General features: G+C 39.7%; 1 long non-coding RNA gene across 3 annotated transcripts; it reads right to left on the bottom strand.

Annotated features, from left to right (window-relative positions):
- Positions 1–6060: 6060 nt before the first annotated feature.
- On the bottom strand, positions 6061–15504 carry LOC310911250. 3 transcript variants are annotated; one of them, XR_014590470.1, is made up of 4 exons: positions 14142–15504; positions 12424–12546; positions 6348–6415; positions 6061–6125 (listed from the first exon to the last, which is right to left on the bottom strand). It is a non-coding gene; the product is annotated as an uncharacterized lncRNA (long non-coding RNA). The 3 variants fall into 3 exon arrangements; XR_014590471.1 differs by lacking the exon at positions 6061–6125 and having other exon boundaries at positions 6151–6415; XR_014590472.1 differs by lacking the exons at positions 6061–6125; positions 6348–6415; positions 12424–12546 and adding an exon at positions 9363–10182.
- Between the last annotated feature and the right edge of the window lie 56 nt (positions 15505–15560).

The raw sequence follows: 15560 nt of genomic DNA, 5'->3' as shown, positions 1-15560 counted from the left end.
GAGCTTCAATGTATACAATCCATGTGGCAGAAGTTTGTATGGAGCATGCCAGTTGTACACCAACTCATTGGCATTGATGTCAATGAAAGGAGAACAAACAGTGCTGACTCTGGCAATATGAGGATCATTTTTGTCCTCCCTATCTACCTGCACATTGGCTGTGGAAAGACTGTCCAAGCCCACGGACAGATTTGAACGACTCAAGCACGCTAGAAAATAAGTGTCCCCTGCCTCACCAGTACAGACCAGCATCTGCCATTGGGAGGAAGCACCCCCTGCTTGAGAGAGAGGGTGCACACTAAGAGGTAACCTGTGGATTTACCTGCCTGACCACACAGAGGGAGAGGGGTGGAAAATCTTGTCTCTGCCCTAGCAGCACAGGTATGTCATTGGAGAGGAGTAATAATCACTGCAGGAAATTCTTCAAGAATAAATGCTGCTCCAGTTTCCACGGGACAAGTCCTCAGGTCCTCAGACAGGATAAAAAGGCTGATGTTACTTCTGATCCTCTGGAAAGGATGTTCAGTTCATATCTACAAGAAGTGAGCAATGAGTACTATGACCAGAACTTAGAGAGACCCTGCCTCGAGCCAGGTGGGGAAAAGGGAAAACAGATCTATTGGACAGTGTGGATCTGATGGTCTGGCAAATCAGACCCACAAGAGTATGAGGCTTTAGGTGATGTCTGTGGGAACAGTGTCACAAGAAGTCATCAAGATAGGTATGGGCAGAATCCATCTCTATTTCTGGGGTGACAGGGGGATCCCAACAGCTTCCTGTGCTGGAAGTTGAAGTGATCCTGATTGGGAGTGAATGTCAAAACACTCCATTGCCCTTGATGTCATCATGTCATAAACTGATACTCCACAGTACAGCAACAAAGCAATCCTGATCCCTCCCCCTGCTCCTAAAAAGAGCACCATGATGGGAACATATATGGAAGCATGTGCAGGGTTAGGTACAAGGACAGACCAAGCAACACTGTGACCAGATTTAACAAAGCAAATGCTTAGATCAAACTTGTTTCCAACCTGCTCTGGGCAGATCTGTTGTTATCTCAACCCCTTCTGACTCAAGCTGGGTGTCAATCAATGCTGTTGTGGTTTACAAATGGTATTCTCCAATTTAGTGCCTCCACCAAGACTCTCCAAAATCCCACATTGCTTACTCACTTCTTCCCCTACCCTTCTCCACTGCTGCAGATTGGAAAATCGGAGGAACTGAAGTCAAAGATCACAGATTGAAATAAGAACAATTTACTGGAAGTAGCAATGAGATAAGTAAGAGCAACAATATTAATAATAAAAGTATATAAAAGAGAGAGTGCAGAGCTCAACCTGACCAAAGCTACAGCACCCAAATTATTCTCTCCTGTCAGGACCAGTGTCACTCTACTGCTCCATCTGACATGCTTGCTTCATGGGAAGGAATGTCTTTCTTTTCAGAAGAGAAAGGGAATCTCTTTTTCTTGCCTTGGCAATGACAGGATGGGTATTGAGTAACATCTGGGCTTTGGCCACATCTGCTCCTGCTGATCTGGGCCAAAACCAGGCCAGTACTAGAAAAAGAACATATTAGGAGTAGCAACATAAAGGCTACCGAAATTATTACATACAGCCAGTGGTTGTCTAATACATAGTAAAAGTATTTTTCTACAATTATTTTTTAAGTGTGGGGTTTTTTGTGAGTGTGATAATCGAGGTCCAGAAAGTTTTCCTTATGTAAGCCTTTCCTTATGAAAGGCTTTAGGGATATTTAAATTATATTTTAGCAGGAAACATACTTCCTTTATGGACTACTTCCTTGCAAGGTGTGGTTCAATAAAAACTAAATTTTGGAACCCACTGCTAACTCATGCCTCTATTTGTGCAGGACACACACTAGACTTGCAGCTTCCACCCCTATCCCACTCAAAAAGTTCTGCTGAGTTAAAGTAGGAAGTAGAGCATAGTGCAGAGGCAGTTTCTTCTTTTGATCAACCTTCCCAGAGGCTGGAGCCACACATTGCTTCCAGTGATGAAAGCAGAAAGAGATTCAGCATGGTTATAGACTCCTAACAAAAGGCTATTCTGCCAAATCTATTTTGGGCAGCTTCAGTTCAGCACTAGTTCTTTTTAAAAGTAAACTCAAAACTTAAGGATTCAAATAGCTTTTCATAAAGTAAAATACAGTATTTTTTCAAGTTGTCACATTTCCACACTGCTTTGTCTCATAGGCTACCTTAACAAGACATTAAGCAAAACATTTGAAAGGCAGGCAAATGTTGCTAATACAATATGAACTTATCTCTATGACTCTACAGAAAGACACAACTTACAGTCCTTTCAAAAACATTCCTATCCCATTCAAGATGAAATGAAACATTCTCTGTTTCTTCTGAATTTCACCAATTAATACAATATCATTCCCTAAATAATTTCTATTTTGTACCAAGGAAAATGTGCTTATAGGTGAGAATCGTGCCAGCTTAATTATTCTATTATTCCTTGCATATAGAAAATGGCAAAGTCGTTGAAATAAATGTTGAAAAGCAGATTTTGTTCTTTCTGGAATACTACACTATTTTATAATACTATTAATATATATTAATATATATAATAATGTGGAGGCCCCCTGCCTCTGAAGAGGACATTGAAAGGGTCATGCACCCTGCACTTCCTTGGAGAGCAGACAGTGCATGAGCACCCCCCAGCTGTGGATTGGCTACCCCAGTTCTGTTCCCTGGTTGGTCAGTTCTGTATCCTTCCCCGATTGGTCCAAGTTTCGATCCCCTAATTTGTTTATTAATATTCTCCCTGATTGGTCCGTTTCTTCAGTTTCTAACCCCATTGGCTGTTGGTAAAACCACACCCCCTTTGGTAGGTGCATAAAACCCTGACAGCTGAGCCCTCTGGGGTCTTTGGCTTGTTGGCGGAGATGAAGTAAAGAAGCCTCCCGAAGACCATCCCTGGCTCCTGTGGTTCCTTCTGCGCCACTTGGGATCACCCCCTCAGGAAGAGCAGCCTCCAACAGCTAGAGTCTTGTCTGGACTGATGGTCTTGGACTTCACAAAAGAGCTGAAATCTGCCTAGGCGCCCTGCGCTACGTGGGCTGAGGCTGCCTTACTCAAGGCAACTCACTAGGGAAGGTCGCTGCCCTCAGAAGAGCTAGCCGGAGGCAAAGGCGGGTGGCGATATAATAATATACTAATATTATTAATATTATAGTATCCTGTTTTGTAAATAGAAGCTTGCTCTCCTTTAAAACTTAATAGTGAAGTGATTCCTGCAGACCTGTACCACAGTGTACATTTACTACATCATACAGTAAGGTATGTCTCACAGAGTCAACAAAATCACAGAATCAACTAGGTTGGAGAAGACCTTGGAGGTGATGCATCAAGTCTCATCTGTATGTGGTCTTTCATAGATACTGTGTATTTTATTAAAAAAGAACATTTGCAAGTTCAACTCTTTTCCTCTGAAAGAAAGCAGATGCATTTAATTATTTCTGAGTGTCAATGGTAATTAGCATCACTGGTAATAATGGTAATTAGATGCATCACTGACTTTGCAGTTTGACTTTGCCGCTTCTGTCAGTCTTGTCATCAGTAAGCAGCATTTTTATCTATAGAAAATGCTGGGAGTGGGCAGGGTTAGACATTGAAAAGATTTTAAAAAATGTAACAGGCAGAGCTGCCTATATATCTGCTACATGCTCTCACATTCACCAGGAGTGACTAGAAAAATTCAGAGACATTTCACATAGTCAAATTTTATGTGGAAAAAATAATTCTCATGGAGATTAGGTGACACTTATAAAATGCTGAACTCTTTCTACATGTTAATCCAACAGTGTGAGAGAGATTTATCAAAATGTATATTCTGTAACACGTAACAGAGCAAATTTATCTTCTGTCATATGAAAACAGAAAAAATTGCTAGTATGTGCATAACAAAAAAGGTACCAAGTCCTATAGATACAAATACCTGCATTTTGACAGAGACAATAGCAATCAATCACAGTGTGTGGCAGATCATGAAACTCACCCTGGACTAGGTCAGTGAATCAAAGTATTGCTAAAATTGAAAATACTCATTCAATGGTTAATGATTCAAAGAAAATAAATTCAGCTGTATTAATGCAATAAAATTCTACCAGCATCACAGTCCTGAGAAAAAGAGATGTCTTGATAACCTAAAAATTGAATTTCCACTCTCTTCTCTGACATGAATCATAAATAAAAGTCCTATCATGGTTAATTCAGCCTTTCAGGTTTTCTGAGGAGACATTGTTCTTCATGGTCTAAAGATATTGCTGTAATTTTTATAAGCATATATTCTGATACCCATTACCAGTCATTTTTTTTTTTTTACATTGGTGTACTGTGTTACAAAATTGCCATTTCCTCCTGAGAGTAACTGGACACATATATACATTCTACAGCAATTAGCTAGGTAATTATTTAAGTAATAACATAAATAAAATTCCTTTTGGACTTAATACTTGCCTTAAAACGTTGAAAGCACTTTGAATGCATGTGAAAACACATATGTAAATAAATGCTGTGGGGTGTGATTTGTATTATCTGTGCATTAAAATAATACATTGATTAGCACTGTTACACTTCCAAAGTTGTTATTGGAATAATGAAATTTTAGAGAACTGTGTTCCAATGTCTCCTTTAACAACCAAATAATCTTATAGAACCTCCTTGCAATTAAATTAATGTCAGTTGGATGTGAAGAAAAATACTAGCTAGCTACAAGACCACTATGGATTAGTCCTGTTAATACAAGAATATACCGCAATACACATATATAGGTCCAAAGAGAGGGAAAGTTTTAGTTTCCATAAAACTGAGATGAAAGTTTATACACCAATAGAATTATATGGAGACAAAGCCAGTCAAAATTCTTGTGATAATCTTACTCTTCCGATATTCTTCTGATAGGATGATGGTAATGATGCTGATGGTGTTCACAGGAGAGAGATTCATGAGAACGACTCCTTGCACAGCTTTAAAGAGCATCTCTTTCTCATGAAAATCTTGAGTATAGACCTTGTATTTGAAGAAAAACCTGAAGGAAACTGAACAAAGTTTCTTGAACCATTTTTTAATGTGGATTTTGCATAGGTAATAATAGACTATATCCTGTCATGTTTGCATTCACCTGTGTCTAACATCTAGAAAAAAAGGGCCACATTTTTGGCTACCTGGTAAGACACTATTATAAAAATATTAAAACCTTGCAAAGTAATCTATAAAGAAAGCTCATCTTCTTAGTTATGGATTAACTTCTTACACACCAAGTCTTCTCACCTAAAGCAAACTATACTCTCATTTTAAATTACCTTACACTTGAAACTGATTTCCACTTTGTTTTGAACTGGGAATGCAGCTGTTTTCCAATGACAGCATAGGCTATATCACTTAATTCATGACAATCCTTCAACAATGGCTCTGGAGTGTCAGCCAGAAGTCCTGCTGATGTATCCTATATAGCACGTAGCACCAGTATTTCGTGTGGCATTAAAGTGCAGCTGATAACACCTAAGTTAATTCATTGTCTTAGTTTGAAAGACAGGTGTCTGCCAGGGAAAGTAGGAGCCTCCCTTGGAATGGAGAATGTAAACCACCTCCTTCCAAATTATTATAATTTTGAAATTAAGGGGCTTTCAGGCAAAGGTATGGGGATAGGAATAACAGTTCTATACTAGTATGTGTAACAAGGCAAACAAAACAACAACTACAGCATTAACAACAAAACAGAACCAGGAACCTTGTGACAGCCTTGTCGGCTGAGACAGGAAGGGATGGAGGAGAGACTTTCCTTCACAAAACCCCGAGGCAGTCTGATCCCGGTGCCCCTGCAGGACTCTGAGGAGCACCAAGGTGGAGCAGTAGGAATGAGCAGGAATCCCGGGCTGATGGATGAGATGTATCAGAAGCTCCATGGTAGTAGCTGGAACTGCAGGGATGAGCAGGACTCCCGGGCTGGTGGATGAGATGTATCAGAAGCTCTGGGGAGGTAGCTGGAACTGCGGGATGTCCGGCGGGCAGGGAATGTGGGGCTACGGTGTAGCAAAGACCCAGAGCAGCGCCGATGAAGCGGCGGGGCGGGACAGCGCCGGCCTGGCTCCATCTGGGCAGGAGAAGGCGAGCTCAGAATTACTGGACACGCGAACAGATGGTGGTAGATCCCTAGGACTGGGCTCCAGTGATTATAGTGAATTCTCCCCGCAGCAAGCAACAGCTTGCCCGCCCTCCTTCCAATGCCGAGAGCGAGAGAGCGCAGCTGCCCCCAGCCCCGTCCTTTACCTGCCCCCAAAACTCGTAGTATCTTCCCCTCCGAGAGAAAACTCACAGAGACAAAAAAAAGAAGTTTAGGCAGGTGTTACACTTCTCTCCTCTGGCCACTTCTTTTGTTTTTTGCTGAAGTACCAAAGAATACCCAGTAGTTAGTTTCCTAGCAACTTAAGGAAAAAAAAAATCTGTAAGTAAAAAAGAAACAAATCTAACCCCCAACATTCAAAAAAGATACAAGTAAAATAACACTGGAAAAAATATCACAAGCTTGAGTGAGACAGATAAAAGGGGCTAAATTAATAATTTCATTATAGTTAGCAAAATACATCAATTAAAGTTTAATGCTTAGCTCTTTCATGCTTCTCAGCTACTAGTGTGCTAATACAAAGCTATTTACCTACTAATTCAAGAAATGCAACCCCCACTCTTTGGGAATGAGTTCTGAGATCTTTTTTCCTCCAAACACTTGCCAGGACAGGGATTTCCTGACTAAATTGGCACAAAGAGTTTGTCATATTAATACTTAATCTGTCAACATCCATTTATGGATTGAATTTTTCTAAAGAAAAATACAGCATGATATAGACTCAGTTTATTCTCTTCTAATGTGTCAAGACAGAATTGTAATTTACATAGTGGCTATTTCTTTAAGTACATTTTTTTTAATTTGAAGATAAAAACTACACTAAAATACTTCTGCCATAGCAATGCCTTTGTAACTTAAGACACTGTTGCAAAAATCAGGAAGTCCTTGAAAAATGCAGCAGTGTGCTTAAATGTTGTCGTTCTGATTTTTCACCCTTCTGATGTTCATTCTTGGACTGGAGAGTTCTTACACATAGTAACAAAAATAAAGACTAATATTTTGTAAATACATTTCTTTCCAGGGGGAAAGACAAACTGATGAACTTCTGAGTTGACCACTGGAGTCAGAAGGGTGTTCCTCTCATCCCCCAATCCTTTACCAAATCCCAAAAACTATATAAGTTGAAATTCCCAAAATAAAGTCCCTTTTCCTTTTCATCTCACATCCTGATGAGAGAATGTGGTTCTTTACGTGTCCTCTTACAACAAAATATTACCTCAGAAAGGAAAAAGCAAGTGGGTATCCATAGCTTTTTCTTTTTCTGTATAACCTATAGCCCTATTTTCCTTCCCTCCATTGTGGTCCTACACTGGCATTCCACTTCTTCAACTGGAATTCAAAGCCTGTCTCCTGCCTACTATTACATTATCAATATTCTTCACAGATCACAACCTAGAAACCCAAACTTTGTTCTGGTTAGGTTTTTTTTTGTTTGTTTTGTTGGGGTTTTTTTTCTGTAGGTATAAATCTGTACAAATTGCTGGAGTGACATGGTTTAAGCTAGAGAGTGCTATCAAGTAGACAATGGCAGCTGTCCTTAAAATTTACTTTTCAGATTTTCTTATTCTTGTAATGTCATTGTCCAGTTCACTGAGTCTACAGAAAATTTAAAGCAGGCACTGTAATTTCTGAATCTTTAATCCTTACTGAAGTCAGAATAATGGCCCTTTAAAGATATGTTTAAACATGTGCTCTTATACATGTCCTTTGGAAAAGTCTTAGGATTTAAGAAATATTGCTGAACTCTCATTGTTTTCCATAGGCTAATCTGTCCAAAGCCTAAACACGTTATTTAAAATTTCAATCACTTCTAAGAGAATGGTAGCTCCTGCACCACTGAGAAACATCTGGATTTTATTCCAGAAGCATTCCACAATTCTGGCTGCTTAAACATTTTTTCTCATCAGAAACTAGTCTATGAGGATTTAATTTTGTTCACCTGCAGAATTCCATTTGTATGACCTTTTCATTGAAACGCACATGGAGCAGCCCTCAAACTGAGACAAACTGACATTAAAATAAATCATGGAAAGAATTGAGTACATCACTGCCACATTGGCAAACACTTTGAGACCTGTTGAGAACTATTCTTTTTCAAAGCAAAAAATACAAAATGCAGACTAAATCAAAGCCAAACAAGAGGAGTTATACCCTCAGAATAAATTAAGAGCATATAAATACATGTTCTGAAGTAGTCAGAACTCTTTTCCAAAAGAAATTCACACAGTATGTCATGCTTATACTTGCAGTGATTTAATACAGATGGTAAATTCAATACATTAGCCCCACAAAGAGATTAAACTGGTGCCAAACAGGAAATATAAAGCACATCTCGCATTTCACACAGGCAGAACAATACTTATATGTATATCTATAGATAGAGAGATATAAAAATGTGTGTATTATACATAATATATATATACTGTTCAACATATATTATCAGGTAATTTTATATTATTTTATATATTATTATATTTATAATAATGTAATATATTATACAAAACATAAAGTATAATAATCACAGAATAACAGACTAGTTAAGGTTGGAAGGGAGAACTGGGGATCATCCAGTCCCAAGCCTTGTACCAAAACAGCATCACTTAGAATAGATTACATAGGAACTTGTCCAAGAGGCTTTTAAATGTCTCTAAGGGGAGAGTCCACAACTTCCCTGGTCAGCCTGTTGCAGTGCTCTGCCACCCTTAACATAAAGAAGTTCTTCCTCATGTTGAGGTGGAACTTTTTGTGGTTTAGTTTATTGCCATTGCTCCTTGTCTGGTCACTGGGCACCGCTGAAAAATCTGGCACCACTCTCTTCACACCTGCATATTTATGTGCATTGATGAGATCACCTCTCAGACTTCACAGGCCCAGCTCCCACAGTCTTACCTCATAACAGATGCTCCAGACCCTACACTTGCCTCATTAGGCTTCTCTGCCCAGCTCTCCAGCCTATCCAGGTCCCCCTGAAAGGGAGCACAGCCTTCAGGTGTATCAGCCACCGAGCCCCCAGATCCGTATCATGAGCAAACTTGCTTAGGATGCATCCTATCCCTCCATCCAGACCATGGATAAACAGGCTGACTGGACCCAGAAATGATCCCTGGGGAATGCCCCTGAGCACAGGCCTCTGACTGGATCCTTCTCGTCCCACTGCGACTCTGAGTTGTGCCTTCAGCCAGGTCTTGATCTGCCTCACTGTATGTGAAAAACGAGGTTCACTTTTTAGTAAATTTTAAGGAATATGTTTAATAAAATAATTAAGACAATTAGGAGATAAGAAAAAACCAAAAACGGCCGGCCGGGTGACTCGGCATTCAGCCAAGTCCACACCTTGCTTTCTCAGAGACACTCGTTAAATACCCTTCTCGTTATATCGATATATGAAATTCCATCCATATTCCAGGAACTGCCCTGCATGGTCCTTCCTTGGATCTGCCTTTTTAGAGCATGCGTGTTTCGTGGCTGTGTCCTTGTTATCGCGTCCAGCTTGGGCCTTGGTCCGTGCCTTCTGCGGGTGGTAGATGCTGATAGTTGGTGTTATCAGTAGCAGAGTCTTCTTTACATGTTCACTGGATGTTATCCCAACCAAACAGACAGTTTAAGCAGCTGCTACATCAACTACTCCCTTTATATCTAGTCTTACCAATAGCAGAAATAAACTTTATATCTTTATATCCTTACTATGTTATTAATCATATAGCATACATCTTGCGAAAAGCCAATTTTATAATACACACATATAACAAACCCCACCTCTTCTTTTTATAATTCATTTGGCTTTGAGCCATATTTCTTGTTTTCTAGCTTCCATTATTTCCTCTTATAGACACTTACTTTCCAACCAGTCACCACTGGTCCTTAAGTTTTCCACAATTTAATATTTTCCCAATTATGAATACAACTATCTAATTTGGATGGGTTATAACAGTGACTGTCGATATGGGAATGTGTAATAAGAAAGGAACCTCGGTGTCTTTTCATATAGAACTTTCAGTAGTATCTGTAGCATGATTTTGCCAATATCCTATAAGGCAAAAGACAAAGAATGAGTGAAGTGACAGAAAAAGGAATAACAGAGGTCTGGTATGGCTTATACCTCCACCCTCCATGCCTATGGGGTTGCTACCCACAGCAGGAGTATATGATCTTCTTGGTGGCAAGTACAGCGGCCAACCCAGTCTTGCCCTCTATTTCCTTGTTAATTCTTTTTGTTTGTTTGTTTGTTAGTTTTCAGACAAATTGCCTTTGACCTTTTTTTTTTTTTTAAACCGTAATTCTCTCCACTGTTCCTCAGGTATTTCCCACTCAACAGGCACTGGTAATCCCCATTTACTGGGATATATGTACACATGCATCACTAAAAGGCAGTAAAGTCTTTTAATCCAAAGGCCAGCTGCAAAGCCTTTTTAGAACTGACAATTGATTATGCTGGCCATAGCTGCACTCCGAGTAAAACTGCATCTTTACTTCAGCTATTCCATGTACTGTGACTTTTTCGCATGATCATTTTACTGAAATTAGGGTGTCATCTTCCTCTCTGAGGAATCACTTCTGCTACCATTTAATTTTTGAAAGCTTCCACCTTTTAACTGTAACTAGGATTGAGGGACAGGTTAAAAAGAAATTTAAAGAGAGAAAAAAAATTTACTCAACAAGAAATAACTTAAACTACAGAGTGAAAAGAAGAAAGAAGAGAAAAAAAAAAACAACAAAAAACAACAGAAACTTCTTTTACCCCTTCTGATGTTAGAGTTTTATCATATTGAAGGTTTCTGTTGGGCCAATCCTCTGCTCAGCCTATTCTTAGGGCAGGAAGACAATGAATTCTTGCTATTCTAGAAGATTTTCCTTCACTATTTAGGAGAACTTAGAAAGGTACATACACTATAGGATTTATTTCTATCTAAGGCAAACACATTCACTCAATTTGACATGCATTGATTTGAAAGATTAGATGCTCCTTAGAAACTTCGATAAGAACCCCCTTTGACAATCAACACCACCAGTTTTGTGAGCTAGGTCTTATCTGCAGCCAGCTGGAAAACTAAGAAAAAAACCTTCCAAAACAGTTTCTGCAAAATTCATAGTAACTTATCAAGCAGGGAAATAAATGAAACTACTAGAAAAATTTTGCATATACCACAATAATATTTCCAAGCAGCAAGTATCTTGTCATTCATACTATCTCTCCTTATATTCCACAAGAAAATCTGACATCTTCTTATATAAAAAAAGAAAACCAAAACACCTTCAAAAGTTTCTTAACAAAGACACACAAAGAACTGCCCACAGAAAAAGAAAAAAAACAAACAAACAACAACAAAAAAAAACTTCTCAACCAATATCTACATCTCAACCTCTGTCTAAGAGGCGAATGACAAAGTTTTTCCACCTTATAAAGTTATATAATTAGTACCTTAAATTATTTTTGATCCACCCATTTGAAGAACAAATCTTTATATCCCTTCTCATGACTTCTAAATGGTAGAAGAAAAATTTGCTCTTGAGAATAAACTTGACAGAACTAGATTTCTATCAGTAATTATCTGTACCTTTTTGTGGGGACAACGCTGCCAGCGTAACTGAAGAATGTCTTGTATTGGTTACAAATATCTGCATGTTTGTGTGTGTACACAAAGGAATCACAGCTCCTGTATTAACTTTGACACAGTACCAGTTTAGTTGAAAACTCTTTCCTTAGTTCCCACTCTGTCGGGTAGTAGTTCACCCTATATTTTGTGAGCACTAACATATCCTCTTGGTATTTCACATAGGCGCTCTTCTCTGCCCTCCTTCTTTAAACAAAACAGATTAATAAGTAATAAAATGTCTTTAAGTTAGTATGAAAGAAGTACCTTAAACACACACAAAAATAAGAAAAATAAAGGAGGCAAAAACATATTGTTTGTTCTGTAAGATATAAAACCTAAAATAAATTAGCCAAAATGTTAGGGATATGGAGCCCGTCTTCTTCTTGAGATTTTCATGTACCTGCAATATTATACAGTGGAGTGACATAAACACTTTCAAAAAAAAACAATATTACATATTTCAATTTCAACTCCCCACACTAGAATTACTTGAAAGTCCATTTCCTTTGTAGCTGTGAAGAAACAGAGGTAGCATTTGACAGACCGGACTGATTTTTAGGTGTTATGCAGAGAAGTAAAACAGAGAAAGTCCTTTGTCCAAAACTTCCAAATTTACTTGAGTCTTTTCCAGTTCATGACCACTCAGCTCTGTTTAAAATTCAACTTTGTATCACCTGGTTTAGATGCTACAGTTAATTCTTGGGTTCTCACACCGGTCTCTTGATTTTGCTGACGTTGATTTAAAACTTGCAGCTTTAGTTTTTCAGCCATACCGCAGCTTCAGTTGCCTGCAATACCTGAAAAAGCATCTTCCCACTATGGGGTTAAAGAACTTCCTCTCCCATTTTTGCAATTGTAAAGCTATACCCTCTTAACATTAATTTCTCTTTATTTCATAATTTAAACATTATCTCAAAGGGTGTTACTTTCAGGTTCCAATCTGGGTTGCATCTGGACTCCCAACATACATTTACTCATGGCATTTGAGCATTAATTTTGTTTAAAAAAATTCCCAATAACAAAAGATCTAATTTCATCCATAATTCCTTCTTCTTCTAATTCCTTCTTATCAAACACCAGAACTCTCACAACTCTTTTGACTCCAATCTCCTGTTTCATTAAAACTATTTCTTCCTATTTCTGAAGTCACCCCCCCAGCATTTGATGTCTTATAGCTATCTCTTTAGGCAATTTCAATGCACTCCAAAAAAAAACCAAACCAAACAAAGACAACTTCTAAGACCTCTAAGAATTTCCAAAATTCTCAAAAAACCTTTCAAGACCTCTAACATAAGACTCTCCAAGCTTCTGTCCCACCTTCAGGATTCCATCCAGTCACTGCCTGGTCTCCTCTCTGCCATCCAACAGCCCGAACATCACCCCCTCCTTTTTTTCCCCCGAGGCACAGAAAACTCATCAGCTCAGCAGCACAGCACCATGTGCTGCATAGACCATCTTTCAAAACAAAAACTCCTATTTTACTTCAGCAGTCTATATTACACATACATTCACTCAAGAACAACAATAACAACAACAATAAAAACTCTTCAAAATGAATTTCCCCATTAATCTGCAAAACTGCACCAATCCTCTTTTTAGACAGCCCTCTTGAACCTGAATTCTTCATTAATTCCCTTGCAGTTCCCCCTTTTCCATTCAGACATTTTAACCGTTTCAACAATTCACTTCTTTAACACAAATAAACTCCACAACAATCACACCTCTTCAGCTGCACTTACTTCCACTTACACAAAGACAACACAAAAAGATTGGTACCCTTTTTTTAAAAAAAAATTGTTAGTTTTTACTCATAGGTATTTGACTAACCCCCAGATGTTCTTAGATTATCACACTTTTCAAGCCTTTAGTATTCCTCAACCTGGCAGCCTTTTCCAAAGCCCAGGTGTCTTGGACCTTACACCTGCAAGGCTTTTTTGTGTTTCTATCCTCAATCTGGCAAAAACCCAAAAATACCTATATTTGGCCAAACCCTAAATGCTCTTGGGTCTTACGTAACCCTTTTTCCTGGGACCCCGTCCCAGACCAGGGGGTTCAAATGTTTCCCCCCCCCAGTGTCCCGTTTTCCCAGTGGGTTGTCTAGGAAAACTATCGGCTCCCTTGAGGGGTCCAACCCCTCCCTGGGACCATCCCAGCCACCCGGGGTTTTTTACAACCCCCTTTTTCCTCTGGGATCCCGTCCCAAACACCCGGGGGTCACTTTCACACTTTTTTCTTTCACTTCGCTTCCTTACTGGCCATTTCTCTCGCGAGATAATGGAAACGCAGCCTCAGAAGCTCCCACTCGCTTCACCAGTCTGGAGTAGCCAGCCAGTGTCTCATTCACACAGCACGCAGACCCCCCTTTTAACCCGCTCCCCTGAGAAATACTCACAACCATTTTCTTTTCCAGGTTCTTCGTGCACGAGGTTTTTATGGAGCAAAAATACTGCAGTTTTAGGGAGCCTTTTCCCTTTTTCTTACTTGCTTTTTTCTTTCTCCTTGCTTGTCTCTTTGGATGTTTACCTGCAATCCCCAATTCTCACCAGGAAAAACAAAGTTTTGGGCCGCCAAAAACCCAGGCGGGGCGCCTCCCTCCCTTCTGGATTTCCTGGGGTTTCAGGGATGAGGTATATCCCGGACAGAGCCCCCAAATTGTGAAAAACGAGGTTCACTTTTTAGTAAATTTTAAGGAATATGTTTAATAAAATAATTAAGACAATTAGGAGATAAGAAAAAACCAAAAACGGCCGGCCGGGTGACTCGGCATTCAGCCAAGTCCACACCTTGCTTTCTCAGAGACACTCGTTAAATACCCTTCTCGTTATATCGATATATGAAATTCCATCCATATTCCAGGAACTGCCCTGCATGGTCCTTCCTTGGATCTGCCTTTTTAGAGCATGCGTGTTTCGTGGCTGTGTCCTTGTTATCGCGTCCAGCTTGGGCCTTGGTCCGTGCCTTCTGCGGGTGGTAGATGCTGATAGTTGGTGTTATCAGTAGCAGAGTCTTCTTTACATGTTCACTGGATGTTATCCCAACCAAACAGACAGTTTAAGCAGCTGCTACATCAACTACTCCCTTTATATCTAGTCTTACCAATAGCAGAAATAAACTTTATATCTTTATATCCTTACTATGTTATTAATCATATAGCATACATCTTGCGAAAAGCCAATTTTATAATACACACATATAACACTGTACATCCCTATAACCCATATTTCCTGAGCTTACCTACGAGGATGTCATGGGAGACACTGTTGTGCAGAAAATCACACTGTGAAAAGCCAATGTCCACAAAGGAGACAGAGGAGTCCTGTAACTTTACTCGAATAAATGACAAGACCCAGTGGACCTGGGGCATATAGGAGTCTCTCTTCCTTTATTTGAATGAAGTTGCAGGACGCTTCTGTCTCCACTGGGTTTTCCGTACAGGGTCAATGACCATGCTGAAGTCTAGGTAAACAACGTTTCTCTCTATATGAGTATGTATATGTATGTATATTTAACATTAATTACATATTTAAGCTATGCCATCTCCAGGGGCACTCCGAGTGCACAGAAAGATCTGCCCTCGCAGTGTGTTGCGTGTAAATAGTCCTCAGTTACCCCGAAAGATGGGGAAAATTCGGAGACGACATTTTCTAGTGATATTCCCATCAGGATACGGGCATCACACAATCCAGAGGAACAATGTCCTGGTACACTGGTGGGCAGTCAGCTGCCGGCCTCCGCAGGGACCCGCTGCCGGCCTGCCGTCAGTGCTGCTGCGGACACCCAGGCTGAGCAGCAGCGGCCTGGCCGCCCCTCA

The sequence above is a fragment of the Zosterops lateralis genome (assembly GCF_965231275.1).
Source record: "Zosterops lateralis genome assembly, contig: SUPER_6_unloc_1, whole genome shotgun sequence".
Lineage (NCBI taxonomy): Eukaryota > Metazoa > Chordata > Aves > Passeriformes > Zosteropidae > Zosterops > Zosterops lateralis.
The sequence above is the reverse complement of the archived record's forward strand: the minus strand, read 5'-3'. Positions and strand labels throughout refer to the sequence as shown.